At 37.7% G+C, this 12,951-nt stretch overlaps 1 protein-coding gene across 2 annotated transcripts in view; it reads right to left on the bottom strand.

Moving 5' to 3' along the window:
* The window catches only part of SLC22A10 (solute carrier family 22 member 10), a 38,287-nt gene extending 26,251 nt beyond the window's left edge, over window positions 1-12,036 (bottom strand). For both annotated transcript variants that reach the window (XM_008707534.2, XM_040639266.1), the window contains exon 1: window positions 11,997-12,036. The gene's annotated coding sequence lies outside the window, so the exon portion shown is untranslated. The remainder of the gene's footprint in view (window positions 1-11,996) is intronic.
* Window positions 12,037-12,951: the final 915 nt, after the last annotated feature.

Genomic DNA, 12,951 nt, shown 5'->3' with positions numbered 1-12,951 from the left:
ATTAGAGAATCCATCCCATTTACAATAGCACCAAAAACCATACGTTACCTTGGAATTAACTTAACCAGAGACGTAAAGGACCTATATTCTAGAAACTATAAATCACTCTTGAAAGACATTGAAGAAGACACAAAAAGATGGAAAAATATTCCATGCTCATGGATCGGAAGAATTAACATAGTTAAAATGTCCATGCTACCCAGAGCAATCTACACTTTCAATGCTATCCCGATCAAAATACCAAGGACATTTTTCAAAGAACTGGAACAAATAGTCCTTAAATTTGTATGGAACCAGAAAAGGCCCCGAATCTCCAAGGAACTGTTGAAAAGGAAAAACAAAGCTGGGGGCATCACAATGCCGGATTTCGAGCTGTACTACAAAGCTGTGATCACAAAGACAGCATGGTACTGGCACAAAAACAGACACATAGACCAATGGAACAGAATAGAGAACCCAGAAATGGACCCTCGGCTCTTTGGGCAACTAATCTTTGATAAAGCAGGAAAAAACATCCGGTGGGAAAAAGACAATCTCTTCAATAAATGGTGCTGGGAAAATTGGACAGCTACATGCAAAAGAATGAAACTTGACCACTCTCTCACACCATACACAAAAATAAACTCCAAATGGATGAAAGACCTCGATGTGAGACAGGAATCCATCAAAATTCTAGAGGAGAACATAGGCAGCAACCTCTACGACATCGGCCAAAGCAACCTTTTTCATGACACATCCCCAAAGGCAAGAGAAACAAAAGATAAAATGAATTTATGGGACTTCATCAAGATTAAAAGTTTCTGCACAGCCAAGGAAACAGTCAGAAAAACTAAGAGGCAGCCCACGGAATGGGAGAAGATATTTGCAAATGACACTACAGATAAAGGACTGGTATCCAAGATCTACAAAGAACTTCTCAAACTCAATACACGAGAAACAAATAAACAAATCAAAAAATGGGCAGAAGATATGAACAGACACTTTTCCAATGAAGACATACAAATGGCTAACAGACACATGAAAAAATGTTCAAAATCATTAGCCATCAAGGAAATTCAAATCAAAACCACACTGAGATACCACCTTACGCCAGTTAGAATGGCAAAAATAGACAAGGCAAGAAACAACAATTGTTGGAGAGGATGTGGAGAAAGGGGATCCCTCCTACATTGTTGGTGGGAATGCAGGTTGGTACAGCTTACTCTGGGAAAACAGTGTGGAGGTCCCTTAAAAGTTAAAAATTGAGTTACCCTATGACCCAGCCATTGCAATACTGGGTATTTACCCCAAAGATACAGACGTAGTGAAGAAGCGCTAAGGATGCCAATGTTCATAGCAGCATTGTCCACAATAGCTAAATCATAGAAGGAACTGAGATGCCCTTCGACAGATGACTGGATTAAGAAGTTGTGGTCCATATATACAATGGAATATTACTCAGCTATCAGAAAGAACGAGTTGTCAACATTTGCTGCAACATGGACGGCACTGGAGGAGATAATGCTAAGTGAAATAAGTCAAGCAGAGAAAGACAATTATCATATGATTTCTCTCATCTATGGAACATAAGAACTAGGAAGATCGGTAGGGGAAGAAAGGGATAAAGAAAGGGGGGGTAATCAGAAGGGGAAATGAAGCATGAGAGACTATGGACTCTGAGAAACAAACTGAGGGCTTCAGAGGGGAGGGGGTGGGGGAATGGGATAGACTGGTGATGGGTAGTAAGAAGGGCACGTATTGCATGGTGCACTGGGTATTATACGCAACTAATGAATCATCGAACTTTACATCAGAAACCAGGGATGTACTGTATGGTAACTAACATAATATAATTAAAAAAAAATTTTTTTTAAAGATATCAAACCCCCCAAAAAAAAGGTAAACCTATAAATCTTGAAGAGACGAAATTCAACAAAGAAATAGAAACCACCAAAGAAACCAAACAAAAATCCTAGAGCTAAAAATATAATGAGTGAACTAAAGAATTAAATAGAAAATTTCAACAGAACACTCAACCATACAGAAGAAAGAATCAAAAAACTAGAAAATGAGCCCCGTCAAAAAAAGAAAAGAGAATGAAAAAGAGTAAAGAAAGCCTATGGGACTTATGGTACATAACCAAGGAAATAATATATGCATTATGGGAATCCAAGAAGGAGAAGACAAAAGGACAAAAGTTAACTTAATGAAACAATGGCTGAAAACTTCCCAAACTTGAGGAGAGAAATGGACATCAGATTCATGAGACCCAGCAGACCCCAAATAGGTTAAACCTGAAAAGAGCTTCACTGGAATACATTATAATGAAATTGTTAAGAATCCAACACAAAGAGAGAATTTTGAAAGCAGCAAGAGAAAATGACTCATCCCGTACAAGGGAGCTGCCATAACACTATGACCAGAGACCTAAACTGACACCCTGCTGGCCAGGGAGAGTAAGATCATATGGTCAAAATAATGAAAGAAAAATATTAACCAAGATCACTGTACTCAGCAAAACTGTCCTTCACAGATGAAGGAGATAAGGACTTTCCAAAACTAACATAAACTGAGGGATTTCAACATCACTAAACCTGCCTTACAGGGAATGTTATGTGTATCAATACTGGCTTCTTTTTATTGCTAAATACATGGAATGTATAACAAAATTTGGTTTAACCATTTACCTGGTGAAGGCCATCTGGATTGTTTCTAGTTTTTGTTTGTTTTTCTTTTATTGATGTATAACTGACATATAATACCTATAAACAGGTGTAGGTCCTGTTGATTTGATACATTTATATACTGCAAAATGATTACCACCTCATTCATATCACAAAAGTATGATTACTTATTTGCGTTAAGAACATTTAAAATCCAGTCTCTCACCAAGGTTAAAATCTGTAATGCAGTGTTTGCTGTAAGCATTTCGATGTGCATTAGAGCTCCAGAACTTATCTATCTACTGCTTGGAAGTGTGTATCCTTAAACAACATCTCTCCAATTCCCCCACCACCCAGCCCCTGATAATCCCATTCTACTCTGAGTTTCTAAGAGTTTGGCTTTTTGAATTTAACATACAAGTTATATACAATATCTACCATCCTCTGGGATGCCTGGGTGGCTCTGTTAGTTAAGCATCTGCCTTCAGCTCAGGTCATGATCCCAGGGTCCTGAAATCAAGTCCCGCATCAGGCTCCTTGCTCACCAGGGAGCCTGCTTCTTCCTCTGCCTGCTGCTCCCCCTGGTTGTGCACTCTCTCTCTCTCTCTCTTTCTGACAAATAAATAAATAAAATCTTAAAAAAAAATATCTACCATCCTCTGAAATATCACTTGGCATAATGTCCTCAAGTTTCATCCTTGTTGCCTCAAATGGCAGAATTTTCTTCTTTCTAATGACTGAATAATATTCTATTGATATATATATATATCACATCTTCTTTATCCATTCATCCATTGATGAACACTTAGGTTCCTCATCTTGGCTATTTTGAATCATGCTGTAATAAACATGGGAGTGCAGACATCTTTTCAATATCCTGATCTCATTTCTTTTGGATATATGCCCAGAAGTGGGATTGCTGGATATGGCACTTCTATTTTTAACTTTTTCCAGGAACTTCATTATTGTTTTCCATTGTAGCTGCAATTTACATGCCCACCAACAGTTCACAAGTGTTCCCTTTTCCCTCCCACCTCACAGCATTTATAGCTTGTCTTCTTCATCATAGCCATTCTAACAAGTGTGAGGTGATACCCCATAGTGGCTTCGATTTGCATTTCCTGATGATTAGTGACATAGAGCATCTTTTCAGTACTTTTTGGGCATTTGGATATTCTTTTTTAAAAGTGTCTGTTTAGGGGGCACCTGGGTGGCTCAGTCGTTAAGCATCTGCCTTCGGCTCAGGGCGTGATCCCAGGGGTCTGGGATCGAGCCCCACATCAGGCTCCTCCGCTGGGAGCCTGCTTCTTCCTCTCCCACTCCCCCTGCTTGTGTTCCCTCTCTCGCTGGCTGTCTCTATCTCTGTCAAATAAATAAAATCTTCAAAAAAAATGTCTGTTTAGTTTCACTGCCCATTTTTAAATCTGCTTTTTTGTTATTGAGTTATATGAGTTCCTTACATATTTTGGATATTAATGTTTTATCCAATATAAAATTTGCAAATATTTTCTCCTGTTCCATAGGTTGCCTTTTCATTTTGTTTAATGTTTCTTTTGCTGTGAAGAAGATTGTCAGTTTGAGTAGTCCTACTTGTTTATTTCTGCTTATGTGCTTGTGCTTTTGTTGTGATATCCAAATAATCATTGCCAAGACCTATGTCAAGGAGCTTCTTCTCTGTGATCCCTTCTAAGGGTTTTAAATGATCGTGTCTTATATTTAAGTCTTTGCTCCATTTGAGTTAATTTTTGTGAGTGGTATATGGGTCCCTTCTTTTTTTTTTTTTTTTTTTTGCATTTGGCTATTTAGCACCATTTGTTGAAGAGATTCTCTTCCACCATTGAGTATTCTTGGTTTCCTTGTCAAATATCAGTCGACCATGTATGTAAGAGCTTATTTCTGGGCACTCTATTCTATTTCACTGTACTGCATGTCCATTTTTATGCCAGTACCATACTATTTTAATTACTCTATCTCTGTAGTATAGTTTGGTATCAGGAAATGTGATGCCTCCAGCTTTGTTCTCCTCAGAATTTCTTTGGCTATTTAGGGTCCTTTGTAGTTCCATATGAGTGTTTTTCTGCATCCTTAATACCATTTGATGTTGTCATTATATTTTATTTTACCTCTTCTCATAGATGTGTGGTGTTACCTGTATCCCACCTCCCCTCTGGCAACCACCAGTTTGTTTTGTATATTTAAGAGTCTTTTTTTGTTTGTCTCTTTTTTTCTTTCATTTTTGTTTGTTTTGTTTCTTTATTTTTTTTTTTAAGAAATAGAGAACAGGTGGGGGAAGGGCAGAGAGACAGAGAGAGAATCCTAAGCAGGCTCTAGACTCAGTGCAGAGCCTGATATGGGCCTCAATCTCACAGCCTTGACATTATGACCTGAGCCAAAACCAAGAGTCGAATGCTTAACTGACTGAGCCCCTCACTTGTTTTGTTTCTTAAATTCCATATGAGTGACATCACATGGTATTTGTCTTTTTCTGACTTATTTCACTTAACATTACACCCTCTGGATCCATGCATGTTGTTGCAAATGACCAGATATCATTATTTTTATGGCAGAGTAATATTCCATTGTATATATACGTCACATCTTCTTTATCCATTCATCTGTGAATTGACGCTTGGATTGCTTCCATATCCTAGATTTTGCAAATCCTGCAGTAAATGTAGGAATGCATACATCTTTCTGAATTAGTGTTTTTGTTTTCTTTTTTTAAATTTAAATTCAATCAGCCAACATATAGTACATCATTATTTTCAGATGTAGAGTTCAATAATTCATCGGTTGCATGTAACACACAGTGCTCATCACATCACATGCCCTCCTTAATGCCCATCACCCAGTTACCCCAGCCTCCCACCCACCTCCCCTCCAGCAACCCTCAGTTTGTTTCCTATAGTTAAGAGTCTCTCATGGTTTGTCTCTCTCTCTGATTTCTTTCCATTCTGTTTTCCCTCCCTTCCCCTATGATCCTCTGTGCTGTTTCTTATATTCCACATATGAGTAAAACCATATGATAATTGTTTTTCTCTGGTTGACTTATTTTACTCAGCATAATACCCTCCAGTTCCATCCATGTCAATGTAAATGGTAAGTATTCATTCTTTCTGATGGATGAGTAATTTGAGCAAATGCCCAGTAGTGGAATTACTGGATCATATGGTAGTTCTATTTTAATTTTTTGAGGAACTTCCATATTGTTTTCCAAGTGGCTGCACCAGTTTGCATTCCCACCAACAGTGCACGAAGGTTCCCTTTTCTCCACATCCTCCTCAACACTTGTTATTTCTTGTGTTTTTTATTTTAACCATTGAAATGATATCTCATCTTGATTTTGATTTGCATTTCCCTGATGATTAGTTATGTTGAGCAACTTTTCATATACCTACTATCCATTTCTATGTTGTCTTGGAGAAATGTTTTATTCAGGTCCTTTGCTTATTTTTAATTTGGGTTATTTGGGGGGGGTTGCTATTGAGTTATATGAGTTCCTTATATATTTTGGATATTAGCCCCTTATCAGATACATGATTTGCAAATATTTTTCCATCCATACTATATAATACTATTCAGCAATAAAAAGAAATAAAATACTGATACAAACAAAAATATGCATGAATCTCACATATACTGTACTGAGAAAAAAAAAACAAGCAAAATTAGTTCCTAATAAAATTTATAGTGGAGAAGTGAGGGCTAGGGGACACCTTGACTGAGGAGTAAGCACAAAAAAAAATTCTGGGATGATACAACTGATCTGTCTGTTGATAGGATTGTGGTTTTACACTAGTATCTGAATTTATCCAGATACATTGAATTTTAAATTTGATCTTAGGGTCATGAGTTCAGGCTCCACACCCAGTGTGGAGCCCACTGAAATAAATAAATAAATAAATAAACAAACAAACAAACAAACAAACCTATCTTCTCCCATTATTGCCCTGTATATTCTTTAGCTTCTAGCTTTTGAATATCTTGTAAGTGCATAAGTATTACTTAACTTTTACTGTAATTGTGTGCTTATTATTCTCTAAATGGCTAGAAACTTTTTTCCCCAAATATTCAGCCACTGCTTTATTGTCTCAAGTATCTTCCTTCAAGAGTATTTAAAAATTCACTTCTATAAAGATCATTACCCTGGCCCATGGCACCTCCCGGACTCATTAAACATTGCCTTTTTAAGTTTTTCACAGCACATTGTGTATCTTCTTTATACTTACCTTACAGTATTGCAGTATAATTATTTGTGTGTCTGTCTCTTATTAACTGGATTATGAGACCTTGAAACATTGACCTCATGTTTCACTTATAAATATAAATAAATATATAATATACAAATACATGTAGACACATGACACTGTTCTATTCATAGCAATAGCAGGGAAAGTTAGTCCCAAATGGTATTTGGATGACTCAATAAATCTGGTAAAATAAACTACTACAGAATAATATTTCCTTTCTCCATTTTGAAATTTCCTCATTTTGAAAATCTTAAAATCACTGTTACGGTATGATCTGAACTGAAGCAGAACTTCAGTTACCAAAAGTTAGCATTTATTCACAACATTCCAGTTTGATTTAATTTAACTAAGGATTGTTTTCATTAACCTTTAACCAAAAATCAGTGTTAACGAAGAAAAATCCCTTTGCACAGAAACATCACAAAGCAATTCACTTTTGAATATTCACACATCCCTTTTCTGAAAATAAAAGCAGATCATCAAACAGGTGTATTTCCACCTAAAGTCTACTGACTTCTCAGGAGCCTGTAAAGTCAGGATCATTCACTGAGTAATCTTTTAAGCAAGTTTAGTTGTCAGCAACTAACTCTTTTGCCAAATAATTACATCTGTGACTTTATTGAAACTATCTACCTGCCTCAAAAGATTTGAGGGCAGAGTCCAAGATGGTGGAGGAGTAGGAGACCTTAATTTTGTCTGGTCCTAGGAATTTGGCTAGATAGCTATCTACTCATTCTGAACACCTGTGAACTCAACCAGAGATCTAAGAAAAGAACAGCTTCAACTCTACAAATAGAAAAGCAACCATTTTCTGCAAGGTAGGAGGTGCAGAGAAGTGAATCCAAAGCAATATATGGGAAGATAGACTGCGGGGGGAGGGAGCCTCCATCAGCTGGCTACAGGCAAGTGATACAGCAGCAGGGCATAAAAATGGAACTTTGGGAAGTCTGCTCTGGTGAGGGACGGCACTCAGGCTGCTAGGCAGGGACAGAACCCTAGCTGGGACAGTGTGCTCTCGGGATCCTCAGCGTCACAGGAAGACCTGGGATGCTGAGTGTAGCAGAGCTCCCAGGTATCAGAGCGTGGAAGCTGGCTGCAAAGAGTGAGCCCAGGAGTGGGCTCAGGGTTGCCATAAACCAGGAACTGTGGCACAGTCGGGGACTGCTCTCTGAGCAGGGGCCCAACAAGCAGCAGAACTGGGGAGACCTCCCTTTCTCCCCCGGGGAGGAGCAGCTGGGGAGCACACCGCAGGGGTCTGCTGAGTTTGGAGACTCCAAACGGGGTCTTGTGCCTGAGATAGAAATACTCAGTCACAGGCCAGTGAGCATGGAGTAGGGCTGGAGACCAGGGAGACAGGAGTGACTGACCGCTTTTCTCTGATGGCGCACTGAGAAGTGGGGCCCTGAGCTTTCAGCTCCGGGTAAGAGATTGGGAGGCGGCCATTTTCATTCTCATCCTCTAAAGCTGTGTGGAAAGCCTTCAGGGAACAAAAGCTACAGAGAGCAAACCCAAGCAGATTACTTAGCCTGGCCTCTGGCAAGGGTGGTGCAATTCCATCTGAGGCAAAGATGCTTGAGAATCAATGCAACAGGCCCCTCCCCCAGAAGATAGCAAAAACATCCAGGCAAGACCAAGTTTACTGATCAATGAGAACTGCAAAACTCCAGTGCTAGGGGAATACAGTACATTGAACTCATGGCTTTTTTCCCATGATTCTTTAGTCTTTTAACTATTTTTTTAATTTTCTTTTTCTTTTTCTTTTTTTCTTTGAATTTTTCTTCTTTCCTTTTTCAACCAGCTTCTCATTTTATCAACTTCTTTTTAAAATCTTTTTTAATTTTCATTTTTACATTACATTCTATCCCTTCATTGTATTTAATCTTATTTTTGTATATATTTTTTTTTCTTTCTTTAATATTTTGGGATGCAGTTTCATCTAACAGACCAAAATACATCCAAAATCTAAGGTGTGGTTCTGTTACATTCACCCATCTGATCATATTCTCTTTTTTCTTTCTTCTTTTTTTTTTGTTCTTTTTTGTTTTGTTAAAGTCTTTTATTTTAAGTTTTCATCTTTACAGTTACATTCTATCCTTTCAATGTATTTAATTTTATTTTTATATATATAAGTTTTTTCTTTCTTTATAATTTTGAGATGTAGCTTCCTCTAACAAACTGACCAAAATACACTCAAGAGAGTGTATTGCTCTGTTCTGTTCACCTGTCTGTTTATATCCCTTCCTTTTTGTTGTTGCTGTTGTTGTTTCTTTCTCTTTTGTTTTTTCTTGTCTTTTAATTTTCATTTTTACAGTTACATTCTATCCTTTCACCGTACTTAATTTTATTTTTGTACATCTATAAGTTTTTCTTTCTTCACAATTTTGGGATCTAGTTTTCTAAAAAACAGACAAAAATACACATATAATCCAGTATATTGCTCAATTCTGCTCACCAGTCTGTTTATATTCTTTTTTCTTTTCTTTTTTCTTTTTTCTTTTTTCTCTCTTTCTTATTGTTTTTATCTTTTTTCTCTCTCTTTTGATTTCTCTCTCTCTCTCTTTTTTGGCCAGTTTCAGCTCTCTTCTAATGTGTTTAGTGTATATTTCTCTGGTGTCATTGTTGCCATTTTAGTGTTTTGTTCTCTTGTTCATCTATTCTTCTCTGGACAGAAAGACAAGATGGAAAAACTCACCTCAAAAAAGAGAACAAGAAGCAGTACTGGCTGCAAGGTACCTAATCAGTATGGACATAAGTAAGATGTTGGAACTAGAGCTCAGAATAATGATTATAAAGATACTAGTAGAAGAGATCAATGAAACTAGGAGCTGGTTCTTTGAAAGAAGGAATAAGATTGATAAACCCCTGGCCAGATTTATCAAAAAGAAAAGAAAAAGGACCCAAATAAATAAAATCATGAATGAAAGAGGAGAGATGACAACCAACACTGAAGAAATACAATCATGAGAACATATTATGAGCAACTATATGCCAACAAATTAGGCAATGTGGAAGAAATAGATGCATTCCTAGAGACGTATAAACTACCAAAACTGAACCAGGAAGAAATAGAAAACCTGAACAGACCCATAACCAGCAAGGAAATTGAAGTGGTCATCAAAAATCTCCCAACAAACCAGAGCCCAGGGCCAGATGGCTTCCCAGGGGAATTCTACCAAACATTTAAAGAAGAATTAATACCTACTCTTCTTTTTTTTTTTTTTAAGATTTTATTTATTTATTCGACAGAGATAGAGACAGCCAGCGAGAGAGGGAACACAAGCAGGGGGAGTGGGAGAGGAAGAAGCAGGCTCCTAGCGGAGGAGCCTAATGTGGGGCTCGAACCCAGAACGCTGGGATCACGCCCTGAGCCGAAGGCAGACGCTTAACCGCTGTGCCACCCAGGCGCCCCAATACCTATTCTTCTAAAGCTGCTTCAAAAAATAGAAATGGAGGGAAAACTTCCAAACTCTTTCTATGAGGCCAACATTACCTTGATCCCAAACCTGACAAAGACCCCACCAAAAGGATAATTACAGACCAATATCTCTGGTGAACATGGATGCAAAAATTCTTACCAAAATACTAGCCAATAGGATCCAACTGTACATTAAAAGGATTATTCACCACGACCAAGTGGTATTTATTCCTGGGCTGCAAGGGTGGTTCAACATCTGCAAATCAATCAATGTGATACACTCCACAAATAAAAGACAAGAACCATATGATCCTCTCAATAGATTCAGAAAAAGCATCTGACAAAGTACAGCATCCTTTCTTGATTGAAGCTCTTCACAGTGAAGGGATAGAGGCTACGTACCGCAATATCATAAAAGCCATCTATGAAAAATCCACAGTGAATATCATTCTCAATGGGGAAAAACTGACAGCTTTTCCCCTAAGGTCAGGGACACAGCAGGGATGTCCACTATCACCACTGCTATTCAACATAGTACTAGAAGTCCTAGCCTCAGCAATCAGATAACAAAAAGAAATAAAAGGCATCTGATTTGGCAAAGAAGAAGTCAAACTCTCACTGTTTGCAGATGACGTGATACTCTATGTGGAAAACCCAAAAGACTCCACCACAAAACTGCCAGGACTCATACAGGAATTCAGTAAAGTGGCAGGATATAAAAATCAGTGCACAGAAATCAGTTGCATTTCTATACATTAAAAATGAGACAGAAGAAAGAAATTAAGGAGTTGATCCCATTTACAATTGCACCTAAAACCATAAGATACCTAGGAATAAACCTAACCAAAGAGGCAAAGGCCCTGTACTCAGAAAACTATAGAATACTCATGAAAGAAATTGAGGAAGATACAAAGAAATGGAAAAACATTCCATGCTCATGGATTGGAAGAACAAATATTGTTAAAATATCTATGCTACCTAGACCAATCTACACATTCGATGCAATCCTTATCAAAATACCATCAACGTTTTTCACAGAAATGGAACAAATAATCCTAAAATTTGTATGGAACCAGAAAAGACCCCAAATAACCAAAGGAATGTTGAAAAAGAAAACCAAAACTGTTGGCATCACAATTCTAGACTGCAACTCTATTACAAAGCTGTAATCATGAAGACAGTATGGTACTGGCACAAAAACAGACACACAGATCAATGGAACAGAATAAAGAACCCAGAAACAGATCTTCAACTTTATGGTCAACTAATCTTTGACAAAGCAGGAAAGAATAGCCAATGGAAAAAAGTCTCTTCAACAGAGGGTATTGGGAAAATTGGACAGCCATATGCAGAAGAATGAAAATTGACCATTTCCTTACACCATACATGAAAATAGACTCAAAATGGATGAAAGACCTAAATGTGAGACAGGAATCCATCAAAATCCTAGAGGAGAACACAGGCAGCAACCTCTTCAACCTCAGCCACAGTAATTTCTTGCTAGACACGTTTCCAAAGGCAAGGGAAACAAAGGCAAAAATGAATTATTGGAACTTCATTAAGATAGAAAGCTTTTGCACAGCAAAGGAAACAGTCAAAAAAACCAAGACAACCAACAGAATTGGAGAATATATTTGCAAATGACATATCAGATAAAGAGCTAGTATCCAAAATCTATAAAGAACTTACCAAACTCAACACCCGAGGAACAAATAATCCAATCAAGAAATGGGCAGAAGACATGAACAGACATTTCTCCAAAGAAGACATTCAAGTGGCCAACAGACACACGAAAAAGTGCTCAACATCACTCGGCATCAGGGAAATACAAATCAAAACCACAATGAGATACCACCTCATGCCAGTCAGAATGGCTAAAATTAACAAGTCAGGAAATGACAGATGTTCATGAGGATGTGGAGAAAGGGAAACTCTCCTACACTTGGTGAGAATGCAAGCTGGTGCAGCCACTCTGGAAAACAGTATGGAGGTTCCTCAAAAAGTTGAAAATAGAGCTACCCTATGACCCAGCAATTGCACTACTGGGTGTTTACCCCAAAGATACAAATGTCATAATCTGAAGGGACACCTGCACCCCAATGTTTATAGCAGCAATGTCCACAATAGCCAAACTATGGAAAGAGCCTAGATGTCCATTAGCAGATGAATGGATAAAGAAGAAGTGGTGTATATATATATACAATGGAATATTACACAGCCATCAAAAAATGAAATCTTGTCATTTGCAATGACGTGGACGGAACTAGAGGGTATTACGCTAAGCGAAATAAGTCAATTAGAGAAAGGCAATTATCATATGATCTCACTGATATGTGGAATTTAAGAAACAAGGCAGAAGAGGATCATAGGGAAGAAAGGAAAAAATGAAACAAGACAAAACCACAGGGGGAGACAAACCATGAGAGACTTAGTCATAGGAAACAAACTGAGGGTGCTAGAGTGTAGGAGTGTGGAAGGATGGGGTAACTGGGTGATAGACATTAGGAAGGGTATGTGTTGTAAAGAGCACTGGATATCATATAAGACTGGATATGTATAAGATGACTCACAGACCTGTATTCCTGAAACAAATAATACATTATATGCTAATTCAATTTAAATAAATTTTTAAAAATATATTTAA

The sequence above is a fragment of the Ursus maritimus genome, unplaced genomic scaffold (genome assembly GCF_017311325.1).
Source record: "Ursus maritimus isolate PB19 unplaced genomic scaffold, ASM1731132v1 scaffold_23, whole genome shotgun sequence".
NCBI lineage: Eukaryota > Metazoa > Chordata > Mammalia > Carnivora > Ursidae > Ursus > Ursus maritimus.
The sequence above is the reverse complement of the archived record's forward strand: the minus strand, read 5'-3'. Positions and strand labels throughout refer to the sequence as shown.